Raw genomic sequence first — 14,186 nt, 5'->3', positions numbered from 1 at the left:
ACCTGCTACCTTCAGGGATCTGTGGACATGCGCTACAAGATCCCTTTGTTCCTCTACACTTCTCAGTGCTCTACTATTGAATGTATATTCCTTTGTTAGTACTCCCCAACTGCATTCCCTCATACTTCTCCGAATTGAATTACTTTTGCCACTGTTCTGCCACCTGACCAGGTCATTGATATCAACTTGCAGTTTACAGCTTTCTTCTTCATTATCTACCACACAGCCGATTTTAGTATCATCCGCAAACTTCTTAATAATACCCCCTAGATTCAAGTCTATTTAATTGATATATACCACAAAAAGCAAGGGACCGAGTACAGAGCACAGCGGAACTCATTTTGTGACTTCAGTCACAAAAACGTCTATTAACCTTTATGCTTTGCTTCCTGCACCTGAGACAATTTTGGATCCAACTTCCCTGGATCACATGGGCTTTTAATTTCATGACCAGTCTGCCATGTGAGACCTTATCATAAGCCTTGCTAAAATCCATATACACTACATCAAACGCACTACCCTCATTGACCCACCGTGTTACCTCCTCAAAAAATTCAATCAAATTAGTCAGACATGGCCTCCCCTTAACAAATCCATGCTGATCATCTTTGATTAATCCCTGTCTTTCTAAGTGAAGACTTATCCTGTCCCTCAGAATTTTCTCCAATAATGTTCCCACCACTGAGGTTAGGCTGACTGGCCTGTAATTACTAGGTCTATCGCTTGCTCCCTGTATTAACATAGGTACTGTTATGTATGTGGACTTGTATTTACTCTGTACAACCACCAGAGGGCTCATCCCCTGGAGTCCCAAAGGATCCCATAATCCCTTGGGAGCACAGGTATTTAAGGAAGCTTCACAGTTTGGAGAGGCATATTGGAGACCTGCAATAAAAGACTAAGGTCACACTTTACTTTGAGCTCACAGTGTTCAATCTGACTCTTTCTTCATACACACCAACTGGCAACGAGATACAGATAGCGAACCCAAAGATACAGAGAACAGTGGGCATTCTGGAGAAATTTTCGGAGGGAGATGATTGGGAAACTTTTGTGGAGCGACTCGACCAATATTTCATGGCCAACGAGCTAGATGGGGAAGACGGCACTGCCAAATGAAGGGTGATCCTCCTCACCATCTGTGGGGCACCAACGTTTGGCCTCATGAAGAATCTGCTCATTCCAGCGAAACCCATGGAGAAATAATATGAGGATTTGTGCACACTGGTCCGAGAGCATCTGAACCTGAAGGAAAGCGTTCTGATGGCGAGGTACTAGTTCTACACCTACAAAAGGTCTGAAGGCCAGGAATTGGCAATTTATGTCGCCGAGCTAAGACGCCTTGCAGGACATTGTGAATTTGAAGGACATTTGGAGCACATGCTCAGAGACCTGTTCATACTTGGCATTGGCAACAAAACCATACTTCGCAAAATTTTGACTGTAGAGACCCCAACCTTGAGTAAGGCCATAGCGATAGCCCAGGCGTTCATTGCCACCAGTGACAATATGAACCAAATCTCTCAACACACAAATGCTGCTACAAGTACTGTGAACAAAGTGATGTTGTTTTCGAATCGTAACATACAGGGCAGGTCACACATACCTGCAGCTGCACATCCGCAAGGGTGATGAATGCAAGGCCATTAATACCTTGTTGGAGCTGCGGGGATGATCATCATTTCCATTCATGCCAATTCAAAGAGTACGTTTGCAAGGGCTATGGAACAATGGGCCACCTCCAACGAGTGTGCAGGCGAGCTGCTAAGCCTGTTAAACCTGCAAATAACCATGTTGTAGAGGAGGACAGATCCACGGAGGATCATGACTAACCAGAGCCTCAGAGAGAAGAGGCAGAGGTACATGGGGTGCACACATTCACCACAAATTGTCCCCCAATAATGCTGAATGTTGAACTAAATGGACTCCTGGTGCCAATGGAGCTGGACACGGGCGTGAGCCAGTCCATCATGGGCAAAAAGACTTTCGAAAGGTTGTGGTGCAACAAGGCCTCAAGGCCAGTCTTCACTCCAGTTTGCATGAAACTAAGAACTTACATGAAAGAACTGATTCCTGTAATTGGCAGTGCTACCATAAAGGTCTCCTATGATGGAGTGGTGCACAATCTGCCACTCTGTGTGGTACCGGGCGATGGTCCCACGCTGTTCGGCAGGAGCTGGCTGGGAAAGATACGCTGGAACTGGGATGACGTCCAAGCGCTATCGCCCACTGATGACACTTCATGTGCCCAGGTCTTAAACAAATTTCCTTCACTTTTCGAACCAGGCATTGGGAAATTCCAAGGAGCAAAAGTGCAGATCCACCTAACTCCGGGGGCATGACCTATCCATCACAAGGTGAGAGCAGTACCGTTCTTGATGAAAGAAAGGGTAGAGATCGAGCTAGACTGGCTGCAAAGTGAGGGCATCATTTCCCCGATCCAGTTCAGTGAGTGGGCCAATCCTATTGTCCCAGTCCTCAAGGGAGACGGCACCGTCAGAATCTGTGGAGATTACAAAGTAACTATAAATCGTTTCTCCCTGCAGGACCAATACCCACTACCAAAGACTGACGACCTCTTTGCAACGCTGGCAAAAGGAAACACATTCACGAAGCTGGATCTGACTTCAGCCTACATGATGCAAGAACTGGAGGAATCATCGAAGACCCTCACCTGCATCAACACGCACAAGGTTCTTTTTGTTTATTACAGATGCCCGTTTGGAATCCAATCAGCAGCAGCAATATTCCAGAGAAACATGGAAAGTTTCCTGAAGTCGGTCCCGCATACCGTGGTCTTCCAGGACAACATCTTGGTCACAGGTTGGAACACAGTCGAGCACCTCCAGAACCTGGAGGAGGTTCTTAGTCGTGTGGGGCTCTGGTTTAAATGCTTGAAGTACGTTTTCCTGCAGCCTGAAGTGGAGTTCTTGGAAACGAGGATTGCGGCGGATGGCATCAGGCCCACCAACGCGAAGACGAAGGCACCGAGGCCACAGAATGTGATGGAGCTGCGGTCATTTCAGGGACTCTTGAACTACTTTGGCAACTTCTCACCAGGTCTCAGCACACTGCTAGAACGACTATTTGTCTTACTACGAAAAGGGGGCGAATGCATTTGGGGCAAAAGCCAAGATAATGCTTTGTAAAAGCGAGAAAATTGTTATGCTCAAACAAATTGCTTGTGTTGTATGATCCATGTAAGTGTTTGGTACTAGCATGTGATGCGTCATCATATGGTGTCAGGTGTGTATTGCAACAAGCATCCAGGAGTCTGTCTAAGGCTGACAGAGCCTACAGCATGATTGAAAAAGAAGCATTAGCGTGTGTCTATAGGATAAAGAAAATACATCAATAACTGTTTGGGCTAAAATTCGTATTGGAAACTCACCATAAGCCACTTATATTCCTGTTTTCCAACAGTAAAGGGATAATTACAAATGCATCGGCCCGCATCCAGAGAAGGGCGTTCACATTGTCCACATACAACTATGCCATCTGCCACAGGCCAGGGACAGAAAACTTTGCCGATGCTCTCAGTAGGCTGCCATTGCCCACGACGGGTGTGGAAATGGCACAGTCCACAGATCTAGCCATGGTTATGGAAGCATTTGAGAGTGAGCAATCACCCGTCACTGCCCAGCAGATCAAAACCTGGACAAACCAGGACCCCTTATTATCTCTAGTCAAAAGCTGTGTGCCTCATGGGAGCTGGTCCAGTGTCCCAGTGGAAATGCAGGAAGAGATAAAGCCATTCCAGTGGCGCAAAGATGAAATGCGTATACAGGCAGGCTGCCTTCTGTGGGACAGTCGAGTAGTGGTCCCCAAGAAGGGCAGAGACACCTTCATCAATGACCTCCACAGTACCCACCCAGGAATCGTAATGATGAAAGCGATAACCAGATCCCACGTGTGGTGGCTCAGTATCGATGCGGACTTAGAGTCCTGCATTCACATATGTAATACATGCTCGCAGTTAAGAAATGTACCCAGGGAGGCGCTGCTAAGTTTATGGTCTTGGCCCTCCAAACTGTGGTCTAGGGTACAAGCCAATTATGCAGGCCCGTTCTTGGGTAAAATGTTCCTTGTAGTTGTAGACGCGCACTCCAAGTGGATTGAATGTGAGATAATGCCGGCTAGCATGTCCGCTGCCACGGCTGAAAGCCTGCGGGCCATGTTTGCCACACATGGCCTACCCGATGGCCTGGTGACTGACAACGTGCCATGTTTTACTAGCGCTGAGTTCAAAGAATTCATGACCTGTAACGGGATCAAACATGTCACATCTGCCCCGTTTAAACCAGCGCCCAATGGTCAGGCAGAGAGAGCAGTGCAAACCATCAAGCAAGGCTTGAAGAGGGTAACTGAAGGCTCACTGCAGACTCGCCTATCCCGAATCCTGCTTAGCTGCCATACGAGACTCCACTCAATCACTGGGATCCCAACTGCTGAACTGCTCATGAAAAGAGCACTTTAGACAAGACTCTCGTTAGTTCACCCTGATCTATATGAACAAGTAGAGAGCAGGCAGCTTCAACAAAGTGCATACCATGATAGCGCAAATGTGTCATGCGAGATTGAAATCAATGACCCTGTATTTGTATTCAATTATGGACAAGGTCCCAAGTGGCTTCCCGGCACTGTCGTGGCCAAAGAGGGAAGCAGTGTGTTTCGGGACAAACTTTCAAATGTACTTATTCACCGAAAACACGATCACATAAAACTCAGAATCACGGACAATCCTGTGCAACCCACCTTGGATCCTACCTTTTTTGATCCACAACATACACACCAGTGGCAACCAGCACCACGATTGACCACGATACAGAACCCATCATCCACAGCAGCCCAGCAGGGCCCAACACACCAGGCAGCCCAGCAAGGCCAGCTGCACAGCAGCCCAGTGAGGGCCCAACAAATGATTCAACAACACCAGCTTTCACACCGAGACGATCAACCAGGGCAAGAGGGGCCCCAGATCGACTCACATTCTAAATCGTTACACTATTGACTTTGGGGGTGGGGGGCAGTGTTATTAGAAAATGTGGACTTATATTTACTCTGTACAGCCACCAGAGGGCTCATCCCCTGGAGTCCCAAGGGATCCCATAATCCTTTGGGAGCACAGGTATTTAAGGAAGCTTCACAGTTTGGAGAGGTACTCTGGAGACCTGCAATAAAAGACTAAGGTCACACTTTACTTTGAGCTCAGTGTTTGGTCTGACTCTTTCTCCATACACAACAGGTACCACATTAGCAGTCCTCCAGTCTTCCAGCAGCACACCTGTAGCCAGAGGGGATTGGAAAATGATGGTCAGAGCCTCTGCTATTTCCTTTTTTGCTTCTCTTAACAGCCTGGGATACACTTCGTCATGGCCTGGGGATTTATCCACTTTCAAAGCTGCTAAACCTCTTAATAATTGCTATCTCACAATGTTTATTTCATCTAATATTTCACACTCCTCCTCCCTGATTGCAATGTCTGTATTACCCCTCTCTTTTGTGAAAACAGATGCAAAGTATTAATTAAGAATCAAACCCATGTCTTGCGCCTCCACACACAGATTGCCTTTATGGTCTCTAATTGACCCTCATCTTTCTTTAGTTAACCTCTTATTCTTAATGTATTTATAAAAAATATTTGGTGTTTCCTTTATCTTACTTGCTGAATAATTCTCATGCTCTCTTTTGGCTTTCCTAATTTCGTTTTTAATTTCACCCCTGCACTTTCTATGCTCTTCTAGAGTTCGTGAAGTGTTGAGCCTTGATATCTGTCATAAGCCTCCCTTGTTTTTGTTTGTCCTTCCTTGTATGTCCTTTGACCTCCAGGGTTCTCTAGATTTGTTAGTCCCACCCTTTTTCTTCAAGGGAACATGCTTGCACTGAATCCTCCGGATCTCCTCGTTCAATGCCTCCCACTGCTCTGACACTGATTTAACTTCAAGTTTTTTTTTCGGTCCACTGTGGCTAAATCACCTCTCAACTTATCAAATTGGCTTTTCCCCAATTGAGAACTTTTGTTCCCGGTCTATCTTTGTCCTTTTCCATAACTACCCTAAATCTAACGGAATTATGATCACTAGCACCAAAATGCTGTCCCACTGAAACCCCTTCCACCTGCCCAGCTTCATTCCCTAAAACTAAGTCGAAAACCGCCCCCTCCCTTGTTGGACTTGTTACATATTGGCTAAAAAAGTTCTCCTGAATGCATTTTAGGAATTCCACACCCTCTATACCTGTCACACTAATGTTATCCCAATTAATATTGGGGTAGTTGAAATCCCCTACTATTGCTGCCCTATAGTTTTTGCACTTCTCAGAAATCTGCCTACATATTTGCTCTTCTATCGCCCTCTAACTGTGTTGGGTCTATAGTACACGCCCGGCAATGTGATTGCCCCTTTTTTGTTCTTTAATTCGACCCATATGACCTCATTTCATTATCCTTTAACCATATCATTCCTCCTCACAAATATAATTGTTTTTTTAATCAATACTGCAACCCCTCCATTTTACTCCCTCTATATTCCATCTGCAAACCCTGTAACCAGGAATGTTGAGCTGTCATACTTGCTCTTCGTTCAGCCATGTCTCATTAATAGCTATAATATTTTACTCCCAAATGCATATCTGTGCTCTCAGCTCATCTGCCTTAATCTATATACTACTTGCATTGAAGTAAAGACCATTTATCACTGCCAAACCTCCCTGTTGTCTATTTTATAGTGCTTGTTTCCGCTGTCTTCCAAATTCACTTTCTACTTTGTTACTTTCCAATTCCAGCTTTGTTTCTCTCCCGACTGAATCTACTCTCAGGTTCCCATCCTCCTGCCAAGCTAGTATAAATCCTCCCTAACAGCACCTGTGAAGGGCCCATCGAGGCACTCATCACTGCCGCATTACCAGCAGCAGCCAAAACTGTCCCATCCTATTCTCTTGTTTGCCTTCTCCGCTGCCTCCTCTGCACTCAGCTCTAACAACAACTGCGTGGAGCTCATGGACTGCTTTGTCACTAAGATTGTGACCATCCATTCAGTTGCCTCTGCCGCTTCCCTCCTTTCTCCTAGCCCACCGGGCCATACTACACCTAAGAATCCGCACATCCCTAGCCTTGAACATACACTTTTCTCTAGCTTCTATCCTATTTCTGCGTATGTTCGCTTGTAACTCATTTGGACGATGAGCCTGCTCCTTGGTCTCTATTCCTAACAAATTGCTGACCACCCAACGTTCCTTCCTGGCCCCCATATTAGCTGATATTTTTAAAGGTTCCCACTCCTCAGGTACTGTCCCCTACTCTTGCAAATCTGCTGTCAAACCCCCTCTCTTCATAACACCGACCCTTGATCCCTCTGTCCTTCCAAACTACCACTCCATCTCCAATCTCCCCTTTCACTCCAAATGTCCTGAAATATGTTGTTGCCTCATAAATCGTGCCCATGTTTCCTGCAACTCCATGTTTCAATCCCTCCAATCAGGTTTCTTCCCATGCCACAGTACTTAAACAGACCTTATCAATGTTGTAAATTAAATCTATATCATTGTGACCATGGACATCTATCCCTCCTTATCCTTCTCAACGTTTCTGCAGACTTTTTTATGATTGACCACACCAGCCTCCTCCAATGCCATTCCTCCATCACCAGCCGCCCTCGCTTGGTTTCATTCTTATCTATCCAAACGTAGCCAGAGAATCACTTGCAATGGCCTCTTTTCTCACTCCTGCACCTTTACCCCTGGAGTTCCCCAAAAATCTATCCTTAGCTTCCACCTATTTCAGATGCCCCTTGGCAACATCATCCAAAACACAATGTCAGGTTCCACATGTACACCGATGAAACCCAGATCTGTCACACTACCAGCTCTCTCAACCGCTCCACTGTCTCTAAATTGTCATAGTTCCTGACATCTAGTACTGGAGGTGCAGAAATGTCTTCCATTTAAAAATTGGGCCGAACCAAGAGATTTTTTCTGGTCCCTGCCACAAAATCCATTGCCGAGCCACTGAATCCATCCCTCTCCCTGGCAACTGTCTGAGACTGAACCATTCGTAATCTTGGTGTCATAGTTGACCCTGAGGTGACCACACATGCACTCTATCACCAATATGGCTATTTCCACCTCCGTAAGATTGCCTGACTCTGCCCCAGCTCAGTTCCTCTGCTGATAAACTGTCATCCATGCTTTTTATTACCACTGGACTATTCCAATGTTCTCTTGGCTGGATTCCAATCTTCCTTCATCCATATACTTGGGCTCATCCAAAATTCTGCTGCCCATACCTAACTTGCAACAAATTCCGTTCACCCATCACCCCTGTACTCACCAACGTAAATTGTCTTCCAGTGTGGCAACGCCTCTATTCTAAAATTCTCATTCTTGTCTTCAAATCTCTCCATGGCCTCACACCTCCCTACCTCTTTAACCTCCTCCAGTCCAGCAATCGTCTGAGATTTCTGCACTTGCCAATTCTGGCCTCATGCAAATCCCTGATTTCCATCGTCCCGCCACTGCCAGCCATATCTCCGCTCCCCAGGCACTAAGTTCTAGATTTCCTCCTTAAATTCTGGCCTCTTGCGCAGCCTCGATTTTAATTGCTCAACATTTGTCCCCAAGCACTGTAATTCTCTTCCGAAATGTCTCCACCTCTCTACCTCTCTCTCCTCCTTTAAATCTGCCTTAAAACCTAGCTGTTTGACCAAATATTTTTTTCATCTGTCTTTTTCTCTTCTTACGTGGCTAGGTGTCAAATCTTGTTTGATAATGCTCTTGTGAAGTGCGTGGGACGTTTTACTACATTTATAGCACTATATAATTGCAAGTTCTTGTTGTTTTGCAATACATGCTGACCTTACCAACATTCGCCATTTCGAGAGAATGAGACAGATGAGAGCAGAAACAAATCCATATACTGTTTTATTTCATAGATAGTGTCTAATAATGTTAAAAAGACAAATTTAAAAGCATTGTATCTGAGTGCACGAACCATCTGTAATAAGGTAGACGAATTAACAGTGCAAATAGATGTAAACGGATATGATATAGTTGCAATTACGGAGACATGGTTGCAGCATGACCAAGGTTAAGAACTGAATATGCAAGGATATTCGATATTTAGGAAGGACAGGCAAAAAGTAAGAGATTTGGTGTGGCGTTGTTATTAAAGGATGAAATCAGAGCAATAGTGAGAAAGGTTATTGGCTTAGAAAATCAAGATGTAGAATCAGTCTGTAGGAGCTAAGGAAAACCAAGGGGTAGAAAATATTAGTGGGAGTTGTCTATAGGCCTCCAAATAGTAGTGGTGGTGTAGGGGACGGCATCAAATAGGAAATTAGAGATGCATGTAGCAAGGGTACTACAGTAATCGTATGTGACTTTAACCTACATATAGACTGGACAAACCAAATTAGCAATAATACTGTGGCAGATGAATGCGTGGAGTGTGTACAAGATGTTTTTTTAGACCAGTACGTTGAGGAGCATATTAGGGAACAGGCTATCCTAGATTGAGTATTGTGTAATGAGAAGGAGTTAATTAACAGTCTTGTTGTGCAGAGTCCTTTAGTGAAGAGTGACCATAACATGTTTGAATTTCTTATTAAGACGGAAAGTGAAGTAGTCCAATCCGAAACTAGGGTCCTAAATCTAAACAAAGGAAACTACGAAAATATGAGGAATGAATTGGCTATGATAGATTGGGAAGATTTATTAAATGGCATGACAGTGGATAGGCAATGGCTAATATTTAAGGAACGAATGCATGAATTGCAACAGTTCTACATTCCTTTTTGGCGTAAAAACGTAAAAGGAAAAGTGGCCCAACCAAAAACTCAAAGAGCAAGTTATTATTTAAAGGAAGAAATATTGCAAAGTTCCATACTGCAGCGGAACTTGGAGGTACTTAAACATGAAACGCAAAAGGATAGTATGCAGGTAGAGCAAGTGATCAGGAAGGCCAATGGTATCTTGGCCTTTCTTGCAAAGGGGATGGAGTGTAAAAGCAGGGAAGTCTTGCTACAGCTATATAAGGTATTGGTGAGGCCACACCTGTAATACTGTGTGCAGTTTTGGTTTCCATGTTTACGAAAGGATATACTTGCTTTGGAGGCAGTTCATAGAATGTACACTAGGTTGATTCCGGGGTTGAGGGGGTTGAATTATGAGGAAATGTTGAGTAGATTGGGCCTCTACTCATTGCAGTTCAGAAGAATGAGAGGTGATCTTATCAAAACATATAAGATTATAAAGGGGCTTGACAAGGTGGATGCAGAGAGGATGTTTCCACTGTTGGGGGAGACGAGAGGGCATGATCTTAGAATAACGGGCCACCCATTTAAAACAGAGATGAGGAGGAATTTCCTCTCTCAGAGGGTTGTAAATCTATGGAATTTGCTGCCTTATAGAGCTGTGGAATCTGGGACCTTCAATAAATTTGACAGAAATAGACAGTTTCTTGAGCGATAAGCAGTTATGGGGAGCGGGCGGGGAAGTGGAGCTGAGTCCATGATCTTATTGAATGGTGGAGCAGGCTCGAGGGGCTGTATGGCCTACTTCTGTTCCTATTTCTAATGTTCTTATGGTTAACAAAAGAAATTAAGGATAGTATTAGATCCAAAGAGGAGTTATACAAAGTTGCCAGAAAAAGTAGCAAGCCTGAGCATTGGGAGCAGTTTAGAATTCAGCAAAAAAGGACCAAGAGATTGATTAAGAGGGGAAAAATAGAGTATGAGAGTAAACATGCAAGGAACATAAAATCTGACTGAAAAAGTTTCTACAAGTACGTAAAAAGAAAAAGATTAATGAAGACTAATGTAGGTCCTTTACAGACAGAAATGGGAGAATTTGTATTGTGGAACAAGGAAATGACAGAACAATTAAATAAAAATTTCCGTTCTGTCTTCATGGAGGAGGGCACAAATAATGTCCAAGAAATGCTGGGAAACTAAAGGTCTAGTGAGCAAGAGGAATTAAAGGAAATGATAATTAGTAAGAAAGTAGTGCTGGAGAAACTAATGGGATTGAAGGCAGATAAATCCCCAGGGTCTTGTGATCTGCATCCCTGAGTACTAAAAAAGGTAGCCATGAAAATAGTAGATGCATTGGATGTCATCTTCCGAAATTCTATAGATTATGGAACAGTTCCTGAAGGGTGGCAAATGTAACCTCACTATTTAAAAAAAGGAGGGAGAGGGAAAATGGGGTACTACAGACCGGTTAGCCTGACATCAGTAGTAGGGAATATGCTGGAATCTATTATAAAGAATGTGATAACGGCACATTTAGATAATACCAACGGGATTAACAAAGTCAACATGGATTTATGAAAGGAAAATCATGTTTGACAAACCTACTGGAGTTTTTTGAGGATGCAACTGATAGAATAGATAAAGAAGAACCAGTGGATGTAGTGTATTTGGATTTTCAGAAGGCCTTTGATAAACTCCCACATAAGAGGTTAGTGTGCAAAATTAAAGCACATGGGATTGAGGATAACGTATTGGTATGGATTGAAAATTGGTTAACTGACAGGAAACAGTGAGTAGGAATAAACGGATAATTTTTGGGGTGGCGGGCAGTGACTAGTGGGGTACCACATGAATCAGTGCTTGGGCCCCAGCTATTCACAATATATATAAATGATTTGGATGAGGGAACCAAATGTAATATTTCTAAGTTTACTGATGACACAAAACTAGGTGGGATTGTGAGTTGTGAGGAGGATGTAAAGAACCTGCAAGGCGATTTAGATAGGTTGAGTGAGTGGGCAAACGCATGGCAGATGAAGTATAACGTGCATAAATGTAAAGTTATCCACTTTGGTAGGAAAAAGTTAAGGACAAAGTATTATTTAAATGGTGATGGCTAGGGAAGTGTCGATGTAAAGAGGGACCTGGGTGCTCTTGTACACCAGTCGTTGAAAGCAAACATGCAGGTGCAACAAGCAGTTAGGAAGGCAAACGGCATGTTGACCTTAATTGCAAGAAGATTTGAGTAGAGAAGCAATGATGTCTTACAACAGTTATACAGGGCCTTGGTGAGACCGCACCTGGAGTATTGTGTGCAGTTTTGATCTCCTTACCTCAGAAAGGATATACTTGCCATAGAGGGAGTGCAGCGAAGCTTCACCAGACTGATTCCTGGGATGCCGGGACTGTTGTATGAGGAGAGATTGGGTCGACTAGGCCTGTACTCACTAGAGTTTAGAAGAATGAGAGAGGATCTCATTGAAACGTATAAAATTCTGATTGGGTTGGATAGACTGGATGCGGGGAGGATGTTTCTCCTGGCTGGGAAGTCTAGAACAAGGGGTCACAGTCTCAGGATACAGGGTAGGAAATTTAGGACTGAGATGAGGAGAAATGTTTTCACTCAGAGGGTGGAATTCTCTACCACAGAAGGCTGTGGCAGCCAAGTCACTGAATATATTTAAGAGGAAGAAAGATGGATTTGTAGAAACAAAAAGCATCAAGGGGTATGGGGAAAAAGCGAGAATATGGTGTTGAGATGGAGGATCAGCCATGATCATATTGAATGGTGGTACAGACTCGAAGGGCCGAATGGCCTACTACTGCTCCTATTTTCTATGTTTTCTATGTACAGAGCAGAAGTGAGGATCAGACTCACTTGATTTAATCGGCACAACTTTTCTTCATGTTATAATACATGAATGAGAAATTCAGCTTGATTAAGCAAAATGAGTTCTACCTTTCTTCCAGCATTTCAACTTTTTGTGCCAGGTGAAAATTTTCCATCAGAACATTCGGTTAAATAATTTGATTACCAGTTTCTGTTTCTGTGTTATTTAAGTCCACGTTAGAAGATGGAAGGGAAGGACCAGAGAGCCGCTTTTGCTCGCCCAACACAGTGGGTATGAGATATGTATTGATTACAGATATAGGCGAAATAATTTTTTGTTGTCTATGATCATTAGGGAATAACATCTAAAAGACTAGATATTACTATCTTGATTACCTTCCCTCTCATGTTTAAACTTGTATGGCTACACTTTGCTTTAGAAATTGAATCCTTTATGTGTAAAACTGGTTGAAAAGAAACCCTGAAACGTATTATACATATTGATTAGTTACCCAATTCATGACAAATTAAAGGTAAAAGCGAATATCAGATCAACCTCATCCAATTGTTAACTGAACAGCAATTGACAGGTGATAAAGAAAGATCTGTGAACCCCTCATGCCTCACATAAAGTTTGTAATGGAGAATACCCACGCGAGGTACTGCTTTATGACTGGTCGGTGGACATAATTGCAGCAAATGATACTTTTTGTATAAAACAGGTCTGCACGAGGTTACTTTTCTGGTATCACAAATGACGTGCAAGCAATATACCATAAGGTCTAAATCTGGTAAATGTTAGCAGGACGTGAACATTAGTATAATTAATTTTTATCCTGTGGCAATACATTTATATCTCAGATCTGCATTTTCAACGTACAATTCTCTGCAGATTCAGATATATTTGTGACGTGGATAATTAGATAAACTGTAAAGTTGTGAACAGGTGCTAATAATAAGAAACGGCAGTGTGAAATGCATAATGCATTTTTTTGCTTTCAGTCGGTTGATTGGCATGGGACTTTCCGGCTTAAGGGCGAATCAACTAATAAAGGCAACGATACCTGTCTGATATATTCTGTAACCAGGGGAATCGAAGGAGATGAATTAAACCTTTAATGTGAAGACGCCTGTGGTTTTAGAAAATTATAGAATTATACAGCAATGCATAATTAGCCCTGCACATTGTCCCACTTCAATTATTTATCCAATTACATCTTCAAAGTTATTATTGAAACTGCTTCCACCACCTTTTCAAGAAGTGCATTCCAGATTGTACCAGCTTGCTACGTGATTTTTTTTCTCATGTCACATCCGGTTCTTTTACCAATTACTACTGGTTACTGACCCTTCTGCAACTGGAAACAGTTTCACATTATTTACTCTATCAAAACCCTTCAAGATTTTGAACAAATCCTCAAACTACTCTGCTCCAAGGAGAACAATCCTGATTTCTCCAATCTCTCCAGGTAATTGAAGTATTTCACCCCTGGCACAATTCTAGTCCGTCTCCTCTGCATCTACTCTGTGGCCTTGACATTCTTCCTAAAGTCTGGTGCCCAGAATTGGCCACAATATTCCAGCCTAACCATTGTTGTATACTCCCTTGC

The sequence above is a fragment of the Pristiophorus japonicus genome, chromosome 8, assembly GCF_044704955.1.
Source record: "Pristiophorus japonicus isolate sPriJap1 chromosome 8, sPriJap1.hap1, whole genome shotgun sequence".
NCBI lineage: Eukaryota > Metazoa > Chordata > Chondrichthyes > Pristiophoridae > Pristiophorus > Pristiophorus japonicus.
This window is presented reverse-complemented; position numbering follows the sequence as displayed.